The sequence below is a fragment of the Pteropus medius genome, unplaced genomic scaffold, assembly GCF_902729225.1.
Source record: "Pteropus medius unplaced genomic scaffold, Ma_sr-lr_union100, whole genome shotgun sequence".
Taxonomy (NCBI): domain Eukaryota; kingdom Metazoa; phylum Chordata; class Mammalia; order Chiroptera; family Pteropodidae; genus Pteropus; species Pteropus medius.
Genome location: NW_024346667.1, coordinates 8912356 through 8931239, shown reverse-complemented (window position 1 = coordinate 8931239; position 18884 = coordinate 8912356).

Below are 18884 nucleotides of genomic sequence, written 5' to 3'. Positions count from 1 at the left end.
TTTTCTTTTATGTCCATGGAATATTTTAAATAGTTGTTCTTGTACATGGTCACAAAAAAAATTATTTTTCAAAAATAGAGGGTTTTTTCAGAGGATTTTCTCTCAATATGATCAAATAAAGATAGAAAGCAACGAAAAAGTTGCCCAGGATCATTTTCACATATTGCTGGTGAAGACGGTTAAGTCACATATTACAGTGACTTAACAACTTTAATAACTGACAGATTAAAGCTGAACACTGAATATACATATACTCAACAATTTCACAATTAAGTATAAGTCCCGTGTACAGATGTGTACCATAACACAAGTAAAGAGTATACATGGTAGTACTATTCATAATTGTCTCAAACTGGAAACAACCTAAAAATCCTTCCACAGCAGACTACATAAATGAATTGTGGTATCATCCAACAATGGGATGCTATATAGCAATGACAAAAAGTAATCCACTGTTACATGGAAGAACATAGATGACTCTCATAAAGACAATACTAACTAAAAGAAACTAGATAAGACAGAGTACGTATTATATGATATCATTTCTATGAAGCTCAAAATTAGTCAAAACTAATTTATGGAAGGTGGTGCCCTTTGGGGAAAGAGTGCCTGGGAGGGAATATGATGCCTACTGCAGTATGACATTCTCTCTGTTGTTCACTTTGTGAAAAGTTATTAAGCTGCACGTTTATGATTTATGTACTCTTTTGTGTATGTGTTACACTCTAGTAACAAATGCACTTAAGAATGTGTCCAGGATATATCGTTAATTGTACTTATTTACTAACCAAACAAGCAACATGCCACTTTCCAACCCACACAACCAAAACCAAAACAAAAACAAAAAACAAACAAAAAATATACATATATCACTTTCAGTACACAAATAAACATTTTTTTCAAATGGAACAGATGGTTGTTGTTGTTGTTCATCAATTATTTTTTCACCTCATTTTTTTATCAAAAGAAGTTTTGACAAATGGCTCTGGAAGAATTACAATGTTGAGAAAAGATTAATATTAATGCAGAGGAAGGAAGTATCTGGTCCTGCCTGCTTCTTTTAAAGCTATCAGGCTGACCCAGCACACCATGTAAGCAGTGTCCAGAAGAGCAGAATTTCCAATGACCTTGCAATGTTTCAGGTTTTAAACCTGAAATGCTTGATCTAATCCATCTCATACCTTGCTTTCCAATTTCCTGCAAATCTGAGCAGTTTGCGACTCCAGGATTCTTCTCACATTCAGGGCTCTACACACATCTTGTACCTCTTACTCCTCTTTTTCGACTGTGATTACATCCTCCTAAGAATGCTGCCCATGCCCCTCAGTATACAGGTCCTTGCCTCTGAGTGTCCTATCTCTTGTTGTAGCCTGTCTTATCCTTTTCCTAGTGTCTCTAGAATGTTCTTGGCACTGAAAAATAGAGTTCTGGAGCAAAATTCTTCTTTTTACACTTTATTTTAGAATTCAGACATATAGAAAAGCTACAGAAATAGTAGAAAGAATTCTTATATATTCTTCTTACAGATTCTCCAAGTTAACATTTACCACATTTGTTTTATCATTCTCTCTCTCTTTCTGCATCTTCTTTATTCATGGTAGTTTTAACCCATAAAGTTACAGCAATCATTGAATTAGTAAATACTGAAATCCTAGGAGAAAGACAAGGTTAGGTTCCCAAAAGCCTCTGCTCGCAACATTTCCTTCACCTGTTCAATACAAAACCTTCTTTAATGTGTGTTTGTGTTTAAAGACACTTTAAAAAAACATATTTTGATTCATTAACATTGAACTTACAGCCAACAGCACTATAACCAATCCCTGAATGGAACTTATCTAACATATGTCTTTTCTCCATAAGACACATCACAACCTTCTCGCACTTAAGAACACTGAACAGCACTTGAACACTGTGTTGGGAGCCATTTCAAACAGCGAAATCACCAACAAAGAGCCCAAACTGCAAAACACATGGCACTAAATTGACCCTGAAAAAGAAACTTATTTACAGTATGAGATCAAAAACAAGAAGGCAGAGCCTAACTTGCTGAATCTGGAAATGTGTGTTAGGTGACTCAAATTTTTCACACTCTGTACATGTTCGTGAATGACTGAAAAAGTGTCACAAGTATTGATTTTGTGGTTACAAATAATTTTAGTGACTAAATTAATTTGCAAACATGAAACCCATGAATAATATGTATGCGTGCACGCATATTTCTGAACCATTTAAGATTAAGTTGGACATATAATATTCTTTCAGTCCTCAATATTTTAGTGTATTTACTAACAAGAACATTATCTTAAAAACCGCATTACAATGGTCAAAACCAAGAAACCGACCTTGATAAAGTACTATTGTACAGCTACAAATTCTATTTATATTTCACCAGTTATTTCACTAATGTCTATTATATTTCAGGATACAATCCAGAATCAAATGCTGAATGCAGTTGTCATGTTTGTTTAGTTTCCTTTTATCTATAATAGTTCCTTAGTATTTATTTGCCTTTCATTGATACCTTTTTGGTGGTATGATGGTATGGAAGTAAAAAGGAGAAAACTGTAAAAAAAAATAAATGAAGGGAGACGACAGTCTATTTTTTGTTGAACGTTACTGAATTCTCATGATGATAATGAAGAGAAAATTTAGCAATGAGAAGTAAAAACTAATGTTTTGTCACCTATTCTATTAGTTTCATTTTATTATTTCTGAACTAATTTCATGTGATTCCATATTTATGCAAATGAGAAAATTTAGGGTCGGAGAAGGTAAGCATTTATGAAAAGTCAAATAGTTAGCAGTTACTAGTGGTGGGGCTAGAATTCAAACCAGGTTAATAAGAAACTGAAAAGCAATGCTCTCTTAAATACACATCCTTATTTTACTACAATGGCATCCAATGACACATCGCATAATCTCAAGCACTACATAACTGCTATAATGCCCCCCTTTTTTCCATTCCCTATCTTGATAATAATAATAAAAAAAAGTCAAAAACAATATAAGAAAAACAATAGGCTTTAACAAAACAGTTGTAAATCCAGACAGAACCATTAAAATCTTTCCATTAGGAGGTGGCCTAGAAGCAATCTCATTATCATTTTTCCCATCAGCATCTCCCATAGGTATGCATTTAATTTATTGTTAAACTGGTCTTTTAAGATTTATAAAAAGCTCTATTTACAAGTTGTTAGCAGAGTCTCCTTTAAGATAGGAGATAAATGGATTTGCTCAGTCTGTGTTTTCAGGCATGTTGGAAAGAAATACATCCTGTAAGTTAAGTTTGAATTTAGAGACTGTAATTCCAACTTAGGAAAAGTCTGCTAAACTGAAATACTTGTTCTTGCCCCAGTAGTTAAATGAATACTCTGGGTGGTCAAATTTCTTAAGCTGAAACCAACAGTATGTGAGAGCACTATGTTGTGGATGGGCTGTTTGGTGGCATGTGAACGTCTACATAAGAGCCAAGCATGAATTGTTTCCCTGATTCTTCTGCCTTCGTTTGGAATCGTGAAGTCAGAAACACAGAATTAGAGGGAAATTAAGAAACCACCATGTCTAACCCTTCAATTTTTCAGATTTTTTTCCCTTTTTTTTAAAAAAGCTAACATTAAGTGAGCCCTTATGATGTGCAAGATATTGTAATAGATGTGTTTCATGATTTAATTTTCACTATCCTCTGAGGTAGGTAGGCATTACTAGTCAGAGTTTACAGGTGGTGAAACGGAGGCTCTGTAACTTGTCCTAGGTTATAGAGCTCATAAGTGATAGACTGAAGTCTGGAGTCAGAGCTAACCAAAAAATTTGTAATCATTTCAACGTATCATTGATTTCCTGGGTGTAATATTTCTATCCTCTATGAGGGACTTGTTTCTATACTAACAGTCGTGAATAACTACTACTGGTCTAAGAAAAACTGTGAATTAGGTGAAATCTGCTCTTGGTATTTTCTTATCTTCATCATTTTAAATAAACCCCTTTACAAGTCAGGCTCATATGTCTTGGCCCAGTACCTTTGAAGATTTATCCCCATTACCTATCACTCTGATTTTTCTCAGATCCAAATGTATCACCTAGATAGTCAGATAAATTAATATTTGCAGATGTGAAAATGAGAAATAACTAGATGAGTACATTTTGGAGAACATATGCACATTCCCCTCACCCCCACTCCCCAAAGACAGAGTTAATACTGGTGTCTAATTCACTGAGGTGAGATTTTTCAGGCCAATCTATAGAAAGTTGTATGGGATCAAGTTTGCTAATGATGTAGAGAAGTAAATCTGTGAAAATAGATAATTAATGTTCAATTCTTCTATGCTATCTGTTTCATAACTCCTGACATGTTAACAAAATAGGTTCAGGAAATAAAAATGGTACATCAGAGAATATAAAGGAAGCCTGAGTTCTGAGTTCAAACAAACAGGTTATTATTATGAAACTAGGCATGGTGAAGTTTAAGAGTGCTTTGTTAAAAGGTTTTCACAGTATCTTTCGGCACTAAGATTGGTAAAAAATGTACTATGTAGTATCAGAAATATCAGAGTCTGAATAAAGTAGTCATGATAGCTTTAAATCAACTAGTAATTGCTAAACCCACAGAACTTCACTCATTTCATTGTGTAGAAGAACCTCAAAAGGCTAGAATTTATAATGCCCTTACTTAATGAAATGGAAACATGAAAAAGTTTTTTGTTCAAAAAAAGTTTTTGTTTGAAGATTGCTGTATGTCAAAGAAAAATTCAGATCTAAACTCCATGTGTTTAACATCTGCAGAAAGAAGAAAAAAAAGAATCATTTGACCTATTTATGACAAAGCTTTCAATTAATCAAACCACATACAGAAACATGGGAACAGGAAATGAAATGGGAAATTATTGTTATAACCACATTTTATGGTTAGTGGTTTCAAAGAAAAAAAGCCATACACATATACACATAAATATACATGTGCATAATTTTTTCTATTATCTAGTGCCAAATTGAGTGATAAAATATGGTAGAGAGTGGGCAAGTTAACTAACTCCAAGTCATCATCATTACATTGGTGGAGAAATAGATGTATTACTTAATGAAGGACAATGACTGTCAGTTGGGGATAAAAGGAATTAGAGCTTTCTTTTCAACTTCTATAAAACTAAATCTCAAAAGAATTAAAGGAGAGAAGGTAAACAATAAGATAGTAATAACCCTAAAATATATAGAATATAAAAATGCAGGAAAATGAGATTTATAATTCAGAGAGGAAAGAGTAAATAGAAGCCAATGCACAGATCATTGAAATCCTGGAGTTAGCAAATAAGAATTTTTTAAAAATAATATTTTATGTATGATACATAATGTAGAAGAAAAGATGAAAAGGTAGAAATTTCAACAAAGAATCAGATACTATAAAAATAATTAAGTGGACATTCTACAACTGAAATATACAATACTTAAAATTAAGAACTCATTTGATTGGATTAACCAAAGGCTAGCCACAGTAAACTCGGAGACAGGTCAAAATGAAATATGGAGAAATACAATGGGGAGAGGGGAAGGGGTGGGGTATAAGGTGTCACAGATGTGGTGACAGAAAGAAATCTAACTATGGGAGATGAACACACAATGTAAATATATGAGGCTTGCTGTTAAAATGTACGGCTGAAACTTACCAGATTTCATCAACCGATGTCACAATTAAAAAAATAATAATAATTAATTTAAAAAAAAGAAATATGGAAAAATAACAAATGGAAAGAAACAGAACAGAGTACATGAGATGTGTGGGATTCATGTAAATCGTCTAATATTCATGTAATTATAGTCTCAGGGAAAGAAGGAAGACAATAGGACAGAACAATATTTGAGACCTAATGGTAAAGAATTTTTCCAGATTGATGAAAGACATCAGCCTATAGATTAAAGGAATTTAGTGAGCCCTAAACAGAATAAATACTAAGAAAATCACAACTTGGTACATCATATTCAAATTGCTAAAAAACAAAGATAATGGGGAAAACAATCTTTAAATCAGCTAGAGATGGGAATTAAGTTGCTTTTAAAAGAGGAAAACTGATGGCTGAGTTTCAACAGAACTATAGAAATCAAAAAACGATAAAATTACATTCCTTTAAAGCACTAAAGGAAAAAATATGCTCACTGAGAGTTCTACATTCAGGTAAAATACTCTTCAAAATTGAAATGCATATTCAATGTTGAAAAAATGATAGCTTTTTCTCTAAGATCAAGAACAAGACATGGATGCTCACTTTTATCACTTTTAATCAACATAAAGTCTTAGGCAGAACAATTAAGCACAAAAAAGGAGTAAATATCATCCAAATCAGAAAAGAAGAAAAAAAAACAGTCACTATTTGAGAATGACATAGTATTATATACAGAAAACCCTAAAGACTACAACAAAAAACTTTTAGAACCAATAAACAAATTCAGTAAAGTTGAATACAAAAGTCAATATAAAAATCTTTTGTTTCTACATATTAATAACAAAATATCAGAAAGAGAAATTAAGAAAACAGTCCTATATACAATTTCATCAAAAAGAATAAAATCTCCAGAAACAAATTTAACTAAAGAGGTGAAAGAAAACTGAAAGCCATAAGACGCTGAGGAAAGTAATCGAAGAAAACACAAATAAATGTACAGGTATTCTGTGTTCATAGATTTGGAAGAGTTAATATTGTTAAAATGTCCATACTACACAAAGCAATTTACAGATTCAGTGTAATCCCTATCAAAACTCCAAAGGCATTTTTCACAGGAGTAGAACAAATAATCCTAAAATCCATATGGAACAACAGAAAGATCTGGTATAGCCAAAGTATACTGAGAAAGAAGAACAAAGCTGGAGACATCACACAACTAGACTTAAAACTATATTACAAAGCTACAGTATTCAAAACAGTATGGTATTTGGCATAAAAACAGACACATAGATCAATGGAACAGAATAGGGAGCCCAGAAATAGACCCATGCATACATTGTCAATTTCTCTATGACAAAGGAGCCAAGAATATACATTGGGGAAAAGACTGTAATTTCAATAAATGGTATTGAGAAAACTGGATTGCTACCTACAAAAGAACGAAACTGGACCGCTATCACATACAATACATAAAAACTAACTCAAAAAGGATTGAAGACTTAAACATAACACATGAAACCATAAAACTCTTAGAAGAAAATATAGGTGGTAAGCTCCTTGACATTGGTTTGGCAACATTTTTTTTTTTTTTGATTTGGCACCAAAAGCAAAGGCAATAAAAATAAAAATCAAGTGGGACTGTATCAAACTAAAAACTCTCTGCACAGAAAAGAAAACCATCAACAAAATAAAAAGGCAACCTATGGAATGGGAGAAAATATTTGCAAAGCATATATCTGAAAAGGGGCTAATATCCAAAATATATAAAGAACTCATACAACTCAACAGACAAAAAACAAACAATCTGATTAAAAATGGGTACAGGATCTGAATAGTCATTTTTCCGAAGAAGACATACAGATGTCCAACAAGTGGATGAAAAGGTGCTCAACACCACCAGCTATCAGGGAAATGCACATCAAAACCACAATGAGACATCACCTCACATCTGTTAGAATGGTTATTATCAAAAAGAGAAGAAATAACAAGTGTTGACAAAGATGTAGAGAAAAAGAAATCCTTGTGTACTGCTAGTGGGAATTAGATTGGTGTAGTCACTATGGAAAACAGTATGGAAATTCCTCAAAAGATTAAAACTAGAACTTCATTATGATCCAGCAATTCTACTTCTGGGACTATATTCAAAGGAAACAAAACCACTAACCTGAAAAAAATACATGCATGCCATGTTCATTGCAGCATTATTTATAATAGCCAAGACATGAAAGAAACCTATGTCATTGATGGATAAAGAAAATGTGGTATATATATGTACAGTGGAATATTATTCAGTCATAAAAAAGAAAACATTTGCCATTGTGACAACATAGATGGACCTTGAGGGCCTCACTTTGAGTGAAATAAGTCAAAGAGAGAAAGACGAATATGATCTCACATATATGAGGAATCTAAAAAACAAAATGAAACAAAACAAAATCAAATCTCATAGATAACAGAGAATAAATTGATAGTTAGGAGGTGGTCAAAATAGGTCAAAGTGGTAAAACGGTATAAATTTCCAGTTATAAAATAAATAAGTTATGTGGATGTAATGTATAGCATGGTGACCACAGTTAATAATCCTTCACTGTATGTTTAAATAATAAAAATATGATGTATTGAAACTTACAGGACATAGATTAAGCAATAATTAGGGAAAGTTCTAGTTTTAAATGCATATATTAGAGAAGAATCAAGGTTGATACTTTATCATCAAAGCTTTTATCTCAAGAGTCTAGAAAAGGAACTGCAAATTAAACACAAAGAAAGTGAGAGGAAGAATATATAAATATAAAAAGAAAAATAAATGCAGTAACAAGCAAAGATACAGTTAAGAATGATGATGGAGCCAAAAGTTGTGTGATGTTTAATGTGCCAACTTGCCTGGGAGACTGGGTACCCATATATTTGGTTGAATATTATTCTGGGTGTGTCTGTGAGGGTGTTTTTAGATGAGATTAACATTTGAATCAGTAGACAGAATATAGCAGATTGCCCTTCCCAATGACGGTAGGGCTTTAATTTGGTCAATAAAGCCTGAATAGAACAAAAAAGCTCTGTAGTATTCCTTCTCTTTCTGTCTTCTATCTCCAAGCTGGGACATCTGCCTTCATACCTGTTATACTTAATTACACATTTAACAAAGTCTTTGGGTGCAATGTCAATGTAAAATTATTTGTAGTTCTAATGTATTTCTAGTAACAAATAATTAATACAATAGCACTAAAACTCATAAACATTTCTAGGAATAAGTTAGCAGTGCGAAATATGTGTAAGAATTATACACTGGAAACTATAAAATGTTGTTAGAGAAATTAAGGAAGATCTAAGGTAGAATGATATACTATTTTCATGGACTCAAAGACTCAATGTCTTTTTGTCAACTGTCTCCAAATAGTCAAGGCAATTTTAAAGAAAGAAAACAAAGTTTAAGTATTTATACATTACTAGATATCAAGTGTTAAAAATAAAAGTAATTAAAACAGTGGTGGTACTGGCCCAAAGAGAGAAATGTACCCAATTAAAACAACAAACAATGCAGAAAAATCTTACCCATACACAGTCACCCGATTTAGAAGGGTGTCACTGCATTTCAGGAGAAAAAAGGATGTTCTTTCTGAGAAATGATGGTGGAATAATTAGATATCTACATGAGAAAAACAAACTTTGACCCCTCATAAAATTTTTATTCAGAGTGGATCAAAGATCTAAATAGGAACGGCAAATTAATAAAGCTTCTAGAAGAAAGCAGAATATCTTCATTAACTTTGAGCATGTAGTTTTATTAAATGAAATACAAAAGCACTAACTATAAAAGATTGATAAATTGAACTTTATTAAAATAAAGAACTTCTGTTTTTCAAAAGATACCACTTAAAGTGAAAAGGGAAGCCACATACTGGGAAAAGATATTCATAATGCACACTTCCAATAAAGGCTTGAATTTAGAATTTACAAAGAGTCTTACAAATCATTAATTAAGAGATAAACAACTTCATCACAAAATCAACACAAGATATAAAAAGATACTTCATAAAACTGGCATCATAACAACCAACATGGGCATAAGCAAAAGCTCAACACCATTATTCATCAAGAAAATACAAAGAAAAACCAAATGAGATCCTTTTTCACACACACCAGAATTGCCAAACTAAAAAGATTGGCAATTATTACCACGTATGTATGGTCTAGGATATTGGGCAATTAGAACTCACATGCAGCCTCTGTGAGAGTATAAATTAGTACAACTTCTTTGGAAAACTATTTGCGGTATCTAGACATATAGACTACCCTATGGCCCAGCAGTTCTCATCATAGTATATGCCCAAGAGAAATGGCTGAATATATCCACCAAAAGATACATCAAGTAATAATTTTAGCAGCTTTATTCATAATAGCCTCAAAGTGAAAAGATCTAAATTTTAAAATAAATTGTACATTTTATATATAAAAAGCATTGAAAAGACTGAATTTCTATACTCTACAATATAATTGACTCTCATATATGTAACACTGAGTGAAAAAAGTAGACTATAATATGTTTGTTACATAAACTATTTACATGAAAATCAAAATTGATCTGAGGGGACAGAAGTCAGAGCAGTGATTCCCTTTGGGTATGGAATGAGGTAGCAGTGTGTATTATTTGCAAAGGGGTACAACATGCCTTCTGGGATGTTGTTAATACTTTGTATCTTGATCTTACAGGTATATGCTTATGCAAAAATTCATCCAGCTGTACATATAAGATTTGTGCAATCTATGTATATTACTTCAGTTTAAATGTTTAAAAATGTAAACAGGAATTCTCAGAGAAATTAATCCAAACAGCCAGCAAAGGATAATGTGCTCAAATTTACAAATAAGGAAATGCATGTTCAAGTAACAATGAAACATCACTTTATACATATGAGACTGCCAAAAAATTAAAAAGCAGGTAAACATATTGCTGGCAGAAATGTGAATTATCATAATAGCTTGGAATGCAATCTGGCAAGATCTATTAAAACTAAAAATATATATACTTTTGACCAAAGATATCACATGTGAAAAGCTTTCTCATAGGAGAAAAAGTTCTGGTACTTAATTAATATTCATAAGAGTTGTTTACTGCAGCATTGTTTCTAGAGAATAAAAAGTTAATATTCAAATAGAATAACTGATTAAAAATTTTTGATACATATACATCATGCCATAGTAAACAATAATTGAATAGGGTGAATTAGAGCTATATAAGTTGACTTAAAGTGATATGAGTGAGAAATAGAAAATAGAGAAATATTTCTGTTGTATTTTGGTAAAAAGAGAAAAATTCAATATACATGTATATTTGTATACAATTTTATGTCCATGCACAGTGTACATGTCCATGCACATTGTACATGTCTCTGTGTTATAAGAATATGGAAAAAAACAAAAGGAACCATATACTATATTTTTAAACATGGATAACATGTTCGGGTGAGTGATAGGGGCTGGAGATGCTAACTAGGAAGAAACTAAGTAAAACATAAAAATATATGGGTATACAACAAATTTCTACTGTATGTGAACAGAACTACATTTAGGCATTAATGTTAAATTATGTATATATGTGCATATGTAAAAAGAATTTTAGAACTGGCATTTATTTATAAAAATTTCCAGAAATTAAACACATTACTCTCTCTCTATATATATGTATATATATATAGAGAGAGAGTAATGTGTTTAATATATATATATACATATATATACACACATATATATGGTAATACATATATTACCTTATATATCAGAAGTACTTTTACTTACTTAGTAAATCCATTGCTATCATTGTTGGGTTAGACGCTTGTATATTTTTAAAGTTTTTATTTGTAGACACTTTTTTGTATCTCTATGATCTTCATGTTGCTATTTTTTAAATTATATTTTGGTAAGACAGGAGAAAAATTCTATATATATGTGTGTATTTGTATGAAATTGTATATCTATGTATAATTGAACATGTCTGTGTGTTATAAGAATATGGAAAATATGCTTCATATATCCTTCTAGATAACATATCATAATTTACTCATTTCTGGATGCTGAACCATTTATATTTTAAAAATCAGGATTCTATTAACATTCTTGTCATAATCATTTTTGCCCATTTAACATTCTTCCCTTTGTTTTTAAAAAATCATTTTATTAGTTTGAATTCCTGGGAATGTGGTTATTGAGTCAAAGGTTCTGAACGTTTTTATGACTCCTGGAATGTACTACCAGATTTTATCCCAAAAGAAGGAAACGATGGATACTAACACCAGAAATGTGTGTCCCTAATTTTCAAATTTTATCTTATTTATTTTTGCTAATTTCAATAGATGTGAAAGGTACACTTTGCTGCTTTAGATATATTGATTTTTTTTCAATATATAGCTAATATTGTCATTCTATTTTTGATACTTTTGAACTACATCTATACTTTTGAACTACTATTTTGAGAGCCTATGAGAATTTAATGAGGAATAAAGGGATTTGATTTGTGTGAATGGAATCTTACCTGGACACTCAGAATAGGGATATAATGAGGACACTAAGGGGAGAGAAAAAGTTTCAGGAGATGTGGAGTACTCAACAGTCGAGTAGCTGTGTTTGAAGACGATTATTAAGCAATGCATTACTCTTTGCCTACCTAGTATTTATTCATCCCGCAGGTCTCAGTGTAGATGCTGTTCCCCCAAGAAGGCTGCCTTTATACTTCTACGCTTAAACTTCAGTATTTATTTAGCACCTATGAATGTACCTGTCACCTTCATTTAACATCCTATTTATAATACTTTGGTTACTCATTTGTCTCCTCATATAACTTGAGAGCTATGAAGACTGAAACCATCATTCAGTAGAGTTGTTAGCACATAGTAGGTAGTCAGTATATGATAAATGAAGCAATTTATCTCAAAAAGGAACTAACTGTCTTAGTACTGCTGATAATTAAGGTAAATGTAATCATGGTGAAAAGTCTGTTGACAAAATGAACATGCTTCTTCCTTTACCACCTAAGAAAATTACATATTTGGGAGGAATTTCAAGTTAAATATCCATGTAGACAGATAATTATATCTAAATCTTCAATGAAGAGATTTTTAATAATTTGCTATAATAGTCCATTCCAATGTGTAACCTATGAAAAATTATGAGTGCTTTGTAAAACCGTCTGTGACAACCGATCATGTGATTCTATGGGGAAATTACATAAAGTAAATGATCATTTCATAAAGTGATATATGCCATTAGTTTGTTTTCCATATTTTTATGGCTTATAGCTTTATATTTAGTATGGCTATATATATCTGATATCCTGGGCCCTGACTTAAAAAATTATGAATAGAATATTATCACCAAGAGACAGCACCTAGAACACACTGAATCTATCTTCACAGAAGGAATACTGACTATTCATATATAGGATTAGTAACAAAACAATAATAATAGCTAATACTTACATTGTATATACTTACTATATGCCCGACATTGTTCTAAATGCTTTACTTTTAAATGCATTTAGTTTTCACAAAAACTCTCTGAGGTATTATAATTACATTTTGATACTCCAAGTTACTTTTATGTGAACCTGGTTCAGTGAGAACACTCACCCTTATAGAGTTTGAGTGAATATAACAGTCACACAGCCAGGAGGGTCAATGCTTGGTCACAGATGTCCTGAGTAGTATCCTTCAGTTCTAATTTCCCTCCACTAATCACTTTCAGAAGTTTGGATTTTATTTTTATTTTTAAACAAAAAAGGAAGAGTTAACAATATTGCAAAATTTTTTCTTATTCTAAGTAAGGTGATTGAAAAGTAGTATCTTTACTTAGAAAACAGCAACAGCACACACATAGAAAAAGCAAAACCAACAAAAGGGAATAACAACAATAATAATAATAATCATATTTTCATGCTTAACATTAATCATTTGCCAAGGACTATGTCAACTTTTCCGTGGATTATCCTGTTTAATCCTCACACAATCCCACGAAGTACATACTAGTATTTCCATTTTGCCACTATCATTTCACAAGAGCATATTTAATTGAAGAAATAAATGGGGGAAAAAAAACCATTACGTTAGAATAAAGTTTAGCTTTTTAAAATGAATAAAATGTAGCCTTTTTAAAAATTTACAATACTGTGTGTATATGTGTGTCTATACTTTTGGTTTGCTTGTTTGATTTTCTGTAAATTATAACACTAATCCATGGTGTGATGCTGTAATGGTGGATACATGTCATATATTTGACCAAACCAATAGAATGTATAACACTAAGAGTGAACCCTAATGCAATCTATGGATTTTGGGTACACTACTCTGGTGGAGAATGTTAATAATGGGGGAGGCTAAGCATGTGTGGGGGCAAGGATTATATGAGAAATCTCTACTTCCCACTCAATTTTACCGTGATCTAAAGCTACTCTAAAAAAATGTTCTTAAAATACAAAACAAAAACAAAACAAAACTCTTAACCACAGACAAGTATTTGCTAACCCTGACTGATGCTATATTGCTTCCCTATTAAATAATAGAATAACTTCAACAGCTGTTCAGAAAACTGAAGCAGGAGATGTGTGCAGGTTCCAGAAGAAAAATTTTAACTTGACGTCCTCAAATACAATTTAAAATCTTGCTATATAGTTAAGATATTCTGGGTACAGTAGCAGCCAAAAGACCCACTTGGCAGTGAGCAAATCCATGTAGCTCTTTTAGATCAAAGACATCAGTAACCCATTGAGCAGAGACAGAGTCATGAGAAGCGATTTGTTCTTTTTGGTTCCTAGACCTACAAAAATAGGACCGGCCTCCCAGGCATCTGCCCATGTGGCAAAACTGTTAGTCTTCCTCTGCGATTTTTAACCTTATCCGCATATATGGCAAACAACTCCATTAGTAGTGCTATCTGTGAATGCAAACTACAACAATACATTATATATGTGCACTAACATATTTCCTGAATTTTAAAGTATGCAGCAATGTGAGAGTTGGAGTGAGGCTGTTGTTTATAACATATATCATAAAATGAAGAACAGATGATCTAAGAATGAACATTTGTTGGAATGATCTCTCTGGGCTTAAATATTTATTTTACTTCCTCCATCCCCCTCCCTTTTTGACAAAGTACTATGTTTTCCAAAATCTACAATATGAAACCATGGAAAGTTTATGACAAAATCACCTCAAATTGCTACCATAAATTATTACCTCTTAGTCTTTTTTTTTTTTTAAATACAATGTGCAATTAATCAAGGATACAAGTTATTCTTTTTAAATAAAGAGCTAGTTCTAAGAGTTTTATTTTAGATGTGAGAAGGGGTGTTGATTTCTGGGTTAAAATGAACTGTGCTTTTATTTCTGTCTTAAAGGTTTAATATATAATCTCAAAGAAGAGACATCTCTTGTTCCTATTCCTCGGGGTAAATGAAAACTCATCTCTGTGAAAGTTCAAGGTTTTAAAGAGTCTTGAAGGAAACAATGTCTCAATAGGTAGTTCATATGCCAGATTTTTGAGAGACACACTTAAAAGAGCTGTTGAGGACCATAATACAGAGCTCATTAGAGAAGATTTATTTTTCTGTTACCTCCTGTAGGGCATGACGACGATCTCACTACCTATTTTAGAGATTCCTAGGGTTTTTATTTTTTCTTATAAATTATTTCATCCCAAACTCATTTATTCCTGTGGTGTAATGATTCATCTAGTCATTCATCTATCTATTCATCCTCTATTCACCCAAACATCCAACCATCTTCTAACCAATCAATCAATATTTATTTATTTGGCCTCTAACAAATGTATACATTGTAAGGTCCTGAAACTTTAGATACGAATGAGAAATGATCTCTACCTTTTAAAAGTTCACAGGTCAATATAGTAGTGCAAAATAACATTCGCTTCACTCTAAATTATTTTTAAAAGCTGGATCATGTCAAGACTCTTCAAGGAGTCTCCAATGCTATCAGAATCAAACTAGTCAATGTGCAATTTGAGGTCATCTCTGAATTCATTCTCAAATACTCTTGTAGCCTCACTATGCTCCACATTCCTTCCCAATATCCACACTTTGGTCCAGTCTTCTACTTTCTTCTTCTTATAATTTGGTCCTTGCATCTTCCTGTCTCCTTAACCCAATTCATGTTGTTTCATCGTCCTGAATAACATTTTTCTAATTTCAGGACACATCTCAAATCCTTCCTTCTTCAGGGAATTATTCCACTTTTTACATTCTAATTTTTGCACTGAGGGGCTCCAGCTTCAATCGTCTACAATTATCGGAATGATCTTCTAAAGCACAAACCTCATTGTGTCACTCCTCTGTTAATGACTTTCTGTAGTCTCCTTAAGAAAAAGTTCCAGCTATTCTGCATGGCATCCAAGATCCTTTACGGTCTGGGTCCTGCTTACCTCTATGGTAACATCTCACTGCTCTCCTGCCCTAGCCACAGAGAATCAGGTGACATTCCTTGAGCACATGTTCTCCCGCGTGTGCAATCCTTTCCACAAACTACCTTTCTTGAAACGCACCCATTTCCCTTTTCTACCTAATAACTTCCTCATCTTCTTTTAGGTCTCAATTTTGATGTGACTTCCTGATCTCCAGAGATAGGGTCATGTGTCTTACAATTTTCCTAGCAAAGCACAGAAGGTACTCGTCATGTTATATGCAGTAGGTACCAGTAATAGGTATTCAATAAATGTTAGTTAAGAATACTGAGTTGAGCCACTATAATTTCCTTCAGGAAATGTATAAGCTGGATATTGGCTCTAATGGTTTACCATGTAGCCAAATGGCATGTGGGAACCAGAGAGAAGCAAGTGAGCTTTGAGGCTAAAAATTCCTGCCCAATATGCATAGGCTAAAGTTTCTTATACAACTTGATTTGAAGCATAGTTTTCATGAGGTTAAGAATAGCAATTCTCTGACTAGAAATACAACATATATGGATTTAAAGAGCCAAATCACTAAGAGCTACAAAACCAATTAATGCTTAGAGCCCAAACAGTTCTTTTTAAATTTTATTTGTCCTTGGGGTAAGGGATGTCTTTCTTTATATCCCAAGAAACCACTAAACTTTAGGCTAATCAGTAGAACTCTTCCTTAGTAGTTGTGGAAATAGTGAGCATGGCCCAGGGAAAGGGTCATTTCTGCAGTGTATTCAGGTTCTAGCAGTTACCATTAAAAGAATTTAAGGGAGCCAAGCTCAGTGGGTCAAGCCCTCTGGAAATCACCATTTGTGGAGATCTGCACAAAATACGTCTGATTTGTAAACCAGAATAAAGTAACCTGGGGGTCCTTCATAAGTAGTGCATGTGTATAGGGAATAAGGACACTGTTATTATTCTTGGGATATGAAGAATAGAGTCATCATATCTTGAACTAATGGTTTTAAAGATAATGCCACCAAATTTTGTAATCACAGTTTGGAAAAGATTGGGGACTTCTGAGTTGCATATCATTTATTAAGCCATACCAAATTTTCCTTAGTTTTCCAAGTAATTTATAGTTTGTACATTTAAAAAGTGAGGTAATATATAACTATAGAGCCTGGGACTTTAACAAATTACAGGTTGATTTCTTTGTCTCTATGAAGGTCTTCACTTAAGGAGTTGTTTATTTGACTCTTAATCTTCCAAGGGGACTATTCCATAACTTCTTTAGGTAACTGGTTCGTTTGTCTTTAAGTAATTTAGTTTACTTCCGTAACAGTCCCTCCTGCAGCAATTTAAAATCCTATTTTCTTTTTTGTGGTTTGACTTAAAATGACAGAATTGCTTAGTATGCTATGATAAATAAAGCAAACTTTCAATTATCTTTGCTAATGGGGTGGGCAAGTTAGTAAGAGTATGCATAAATGAAATCTAACAGATTCTTTAAACTTCATTTCGCTATTAATTTTTTACTTTTTCTCCAACAAAACTTTCAAAGGGTCTACTAAAAAGCAATGTACTGATTTGAAGTTCATGCCTTTTTCTTTTTCACTTGCTTACTCTCTGGTGGAGGTGATAATGATCATTAAGATCCCCAAGGGAGAGGGAGAAAGTGGGAGATGGAGAAGTCATGGATGTGGATAAATTCGAGGCTACATTCATGAATTTATAAAAGCTTTAGGTTTCTGGTTTACAAATCTGCTTTCTCCAATTGCTCTATAACTTCATTTAGCATTGTTTAAGTTGTGAAATCATTGTGCATGCATGTCATTTTGAATGTGAAAAATGTACACTCTTTTAAACAGTATTTTTGCATTGAGCTATGGTAATGTAGCCAGTTTGACTGAGCTCAAAATCCATGAACTACATGACAATTAGGTGCTACAAAAAAAAAACTTAACTTAGTCTTTTGTAAAAATAAGACAAAATAATAATTGCTCCTTAATGATTAAATATGCAGTCAATTAAAGGTATGCAAATTTACATAAATGGAAGAACCGTAAATCTTGCATTTCTTGACTGATAAGATTAAACTCACAAAGGAAGTGTGAATTAATGCAAATGTTAACATGGCATCTCCTAAATCCCTTTCTACTTTTACCACCAAGAACAGAATATAGAAAAGTAAAAATACATAACGAGAGGCCAGTCTCTGCTTGTTTTGTCATTTACCCAAGGAATACCAAGCACGCTTAAAAACTGTAGGAAACTTAACAAGATTTCAGGTAACCAGCATCTATACGGTTATCTCTCTATCTCTCTCTCTCTCTCTATCTCTATCTCTATCATCTGTATCATAATTAGATCTATGCAGTAGAGACTTGATTTCATGTGACATGATCATGCATTTCAGATATTCTGATAGGAAACTTCTGACTGGATTTATCTTTTTGGAGGCTGTCATGTTTAGTGGTCTCATTCTTTTAATGAAAACTTCCTCTTTATTATCTACCATAGCTGTGCTAGGATGGCAGCCTGGTTCCCCTCTGTCCTCAGCAAAAGATTTGTTTCCTTCTATGTTTCTCAGCTTGTTCTCTTTCTAGTAGGATCTAGGTCCTATGATGGCAGTCCATATTCTTTGGACATCTCTGCTTTCTACTTCGACTCCTACTCTCATTGCTTTAGGGTGGGCAAGTGCAGATCTCTGCAGGGCTGCCTTTGTGTGCCTGTGACCCTGCAAGGTCAGGCATGTTGCAAAAACTATGATCTCAATTGGACCTTGGGCCTCACAACTATGGCTGTGTTTATAAACTGCTTAGGGCATTTGGACTTTTAGATTCTGGA